This window comes from Engraulis encrasicolus, unplaced genomic scaffold, assembly GCF_034702125.1.
Source record: "Engraulis encrasicolus isolate BLACKSEA-1 unplaced genomic scaffold, IST_EnEncr_1.0 scaffold_1297_np1212, whole genome shotgun sequence".
In the NCBI taxonomy this organism is placed as follows: Eukaryota; Metazoa; Chordata; class Actinopteri; order Clupeiformes; family Engraulidae; genus Engraulis; species Engraulis encrasicolus.
In genome coordinates, this window is record NW_026944787.1 from 4,427 (window position 1) to 9,265 (window position 4,839).

Consider the following 4,839-nt stretch of genomic DNA (forward strand, 5'->3'; position numbering starts at 1 on the left):
TCGTAGCTGCTTGCTGCAGCGTTTAGATGCTGAGCAGGGAGATCACGAATTGGACTTAGCAGGTGTGAAATTATGTAGATATGTGCAAGTCTTGAAGTTGGTGGGGGGAACGAGGGCTGTTCTCTTATCATCTTTGGCGTTAAAATGGTGCAGCCAGGATTTGAAATGTTACGTTTAGGAATGACTAGAACCCAATCAGTGATGATCTAAGCATCTCTCTCTCAGCTGGCTATAGGAGCTACCAGTAGTAGCAACCTATACCATGCCAAGTCAAGTCAGCTTTATTGTCCATTTCTCATGCACTGGTCATGCAAAGAATTGAAATGACGTTTCTTACTTGCACATGCAGACAAGACAGAGGCCTGCTTTAGGTAGACATGGACAGACAGCACACATCACATCACATTACATTACACTTAGCTGACGCTTTCATCTTATTCAAAACGACTTACAACTATTATTGTTCAGGGTATTGGTTGCAGGTTTCCCTGGAGTAATGTGGGGTTAGGTGCCTTGCTCAAGGGCACTATGGCCATGGATGGAGATGTAGGGAGAGGTCAGGCGGGATTGAGTCCTATGAGACCATCTGGCGGCTAACTGGTCTCATAGGACTCAATGTTAACTGCTAGCTTAGAGGTAAAATTTGCACTGCCATACCCAGAGAACGGTTGAAAGTACAGGAGAAAGGTAACCCTTACGGAAGGAAAATATACTGCAATATACTACAATTTATACTGCAATACATTAGAAAATATATCACAATATATCACAAACACGCTCATATATTTGAAAATATATAGCAATATATTATTGAACAACATATTACTATATATTGATCCATATATTTTAAAATATATGGCTGGCAAAACAAAACTGTATTCCACTATTCAGTCTGTATTTCTTGATGTTTTTAGTTCAGCAAGCACATTTTGCACGACATTGGACATTTACTCGACATTATAAAGTCATTTTAGGTGGACCATATATGGCCATATATAATAATATATTGATCAATATACAGGAGTCTCTGATTGAATCATCTCAGCTCTCATATCACGTATGACGCGCCTACGTCACGTCGTCACAACCTGAAGCTAAAGTGGCGAGAGAGAGCCGTCTCGGCTCGAGCGCGGTCCGGATGTAGCTCCACACTGTCGGTCGCCAGTCAGACTCCCCACCACAGTGACACAAACCAACCAGCCGCCTCGAGGTAAGTTATAAAGAGAAGTTTGTTAATTTGTTAACATAAATACACAAGCATATAGTCTGAAACGTCTACAGTGGTTGATGTGCAAAGTTTAGCCAAGTGGTTATCGATGTTGGATGTTTGTTCATTTTTTCCCCCAAGGACTAGAAATACGTTATTTTTTGAATTTCCCGCGCTACCAAGCTATTGTAAGCTCATAGCGATATTTGCGTTGTCGAAATGGTGTGTACTAGTTCTCATTGACGGTAGGTCTGGTTCTACACATCTTGAAAACGTAAACATAATACTTGGGTCGATATTATATGGTTGACTTGTAGTGGTCAATTTCAGGTGAGCCCACTTTATTTGGCTTGTCAGAGAACGTTAGCAACATCTATCTGGCTAATACTGCTGAGCCCCAACGTCAGCCTAGAAAGCCAGGCCTCAGTTAATTAGCCGCCTAGCTTACTCGGCTAACGCAAGGGAATCAAAGCAGAAGTGAAGTGCGACAAGATCTAAATGCACATCGCTAACTTGCTTAAAAAATGGGCACTACAGTATAGTAAAACGAGGCAATGTCCTGCATTAATTTTTGGTAAAGCATAGCTGTTGCTCTGCTTCGGTTTTCCCATTGTGGTAACCATCAAATAGGTTTTTTTGAGTAACTTGCTCACAAACTAACTGCACTGTCCCGTTCTTGTAGAGCTATTGTTAGAGGTTAACGAAGCCTTGTCGTCAAATTGGTGAATTTCAAAACGGTAGCCTACACGTCGTTGTCTTCGGCTACTCTGTGATAGTTCGGAGTTTGCTTTGCTCACAATAAATTGCATTCATTGAGTCATGTTGGTGTTCATGTTTACTCTTAAACGAATGCGCGAGTCATTCTTGTTCATCGGAATTCATTCTCGCCAGTTACATGCATGAGTTTAAGTCTTCCTTCGCTTCATCATCTTCATAAAAGAGTGCCTTCGTGCCAAGAACAGACGTGCAACTGTTAACGATGCTGGCTGCTGCGATTTCAATGTCTTATCTTCCCTGTTGTCGGGAGGAGACACAGAGTGCCACTACGACGCTCTGCGACTGCGAGCTAGAATGCTGTAGTTCCACCAGTCTACCGAACCCCCCCCCCCAGATTTAGCTCACAATTCTGACAATGATATAGAAGTGATGAGCTTGGTGGGTATCCTTGTGCCTATTTAAGGTTAAGTGTGTGAGTGAATGTTAATTTTCTGTTGCTCTTTTAACTTTTTTTTGCAGAGGTTGCTGAAGAGGTATGCAGCGATGGTCTGGAGGAAAAAATAGTCACATGGACTGGTGTGCATTCCAGTACTTGAAATGGTAAGCAATACTGTGCCTTTACTATGCTCACTCACTGGTGATCATGCACTAAATGGGGAATACATCTATCTGAACTTTGGGAGGAGGTTCAGACTCCCTTGGTGCAAATATAATCGTTTCAAAAAATCCTTTATACCTCATTCAATCAAGCTACTGAATAAACCGGGAATAAGAGAGATTGAGTGGGACAAAATGGACCTCTGCAGCTAGTGTTGGTACTGCTGGTGGGGATGGAAGCTAGGGTAAAAGTTGGGAGGGGGATATGTAGACATGAATGTATCCCTGTTTTTACTATTTTTTTAATGCAAATTATGGAATGGATGTAACCTAGTTATTTATTGCAGGGTGAAGGTGTGGGTGGTTGGAGGGTACTGAGCTGTGTGTGTGTGTGTGTGTGTGTGTGTGTGGGGGGGGTGTACTGAGTGTGTGTGTGTGTGTGTGGGGGGGGGGGGGGGGGGGGTGGACTAGATGGGTCAGGGGCATGGTCAGGGGCAGTGGGTTAGGACATCCAGATTTAGAGTTTATTTGAGCTACATTATTAACTGCACATTGAATGTGTGAGACTTGCTGATGTAACATGTTACATTCAAGGGTTCATTGGGCTAAATGTGGTTAAAATCATTGACCTGGGTTTACAAAGCTGGGCAATGTTGGGCACTTGTTTCAGACTATTGAAAGGAAGGAGTATGAGAATGTAACACAATGCTTAACATGAAAAATAAAACCCTTCATGAACCAACGGTGTATTTGGCCCCAAACTAGTGGCATACCCTTCAAGTTTCAATGGGTTAGAGAGTTAACATTCTTTTTACTTTACTTTTGCAGATGCTGTTGCTCAGGCACATCCAGGTGCGAGGATGGGGGAGATCCGGATGTCGCTAAATAAAAGAATCTGTGAACTGCTTCACCAAGAGAAAAAGAAGTCCATGGACAGGCCTATGAGCCCTCTTGTTGACCTTGAGTGACTGAGGCTGCGGGCGGTCTGCCCCTGAATTCACCTTCACTTTCTTTTCTTTTTTTTAAAAATATATCTGAAGGTGTGTGTGTGCGCGAGCGCGGGTGTGTGTGTGTGTGGGCGCGGGCACGCGTATGTGTTTGTGTGTGTGCGCGTGTGTGTGCACGCGTGCATGTGTGCCAGTGCTTTATGTGAGGTGTTTCGCTTACCGGCCACAGCCACAGTTTTTGTTTTGTTTTCTTTTTGTTTTATTTGGGTTTTTTTAGAATATTTCTGCTTTTTCATTAAGTACAAGTTACTGGCCAAAGTGGGAGACTGAAATTGTTACTGGCCACAGGCAAGTTTCACCAGCATTTGGCCTGTTGGCCGGTGTCGTTGTCAAGTCGTTTCCCTGCCTGTCTGCCCCTCTGTCTCTGCATGTGGGAGCGGTGGTGTTAAAGGGTCGGTTGGTTTCTTGTTTTTAATAAACCAATGTCAACAGTTGAATGAATTGAATTGATGTTTGGTCATTGTTGTAATTACATTACTTCATAAATGCCTTGTATAAAGTACGTTACAGTATATTGTGTAGTGTAATGCAATACATTAATCAGTATATGATTCATCAATAAGCCATATATTATGGGGTATAATTCCATATATGCAGTAATATACTGTACAGTATAATGCAATACATAAATCAATATATGATTCATCAATAAGCCATATACTATGGGGTATAATTCAATATATGCAACAATATATTGTACAGTATAATACAATACATAAATCAATATATGATTTATCAATAAGTCATATACTATATGGGATATAATTCCATATATCCAACAATATATTTCACAGTATAATGCAATACATAAGTCAATATACGAAAACGGCAATAATGTCTATATTCTCGTATACCGCAAAATATATCACTTTATATTGTGCAATATACTGCTGTACAATATAAAATGATATATTGGCAAACAATATATTGTAGTGTATTATAATATATTTTCATTTCATATATTCAAAAATATATTTTCCTTCCGTAAGGGAAAACTCAATCATCTAACTCAAGGAGAGGTGTAAAATAAGCTTATTTAACTCAAGGAGAGGTGTAAAATAAGCTTATTTAACTCAAGGAGAGGTGTAAAATAAGCTTATTTAACTCAAGGAGAGGTGTAAAATAATCTTATTTCCAAAAGTGGGACAGTATCACTTTACATAGCCTACAAACAATTGATACACAAGGTGCAAAGTGCAGAATATAGGCTATTCTGATATGTCATACCATAGAATAAGCGACCTGCCAAATTGGCTAGTAACACTGAAATTATTACTGGCCACAGCCAAGTTTTACCAGCATTTGGCCGGT

The 4,839-nt window shown here is 40.7% G+C and overlaps 1 long non-coding RNA gene across 1 annotated transcript; it reads left to right on the forward strand.

Moving 5' to 3' along the window:
• The first annotated feature begins 1,158 nt into the window (after positions 1-1,158).
• On the forward strand, positions 1,159-3,943 carry LOC134442224 (uncharacterized). The gene is made up of 3 exons (XR_010033341.1): positions 1,159-1,210; positions 2,444-2,524; positions 3,350-3,943. It is a non-coding gene; the product is annotated as an uncharacterized LOC134442224 (long non-coding RNA).
• The last annotated feature ends 896 nt before the right edge of the window (positions 3,944-4,839 follow it).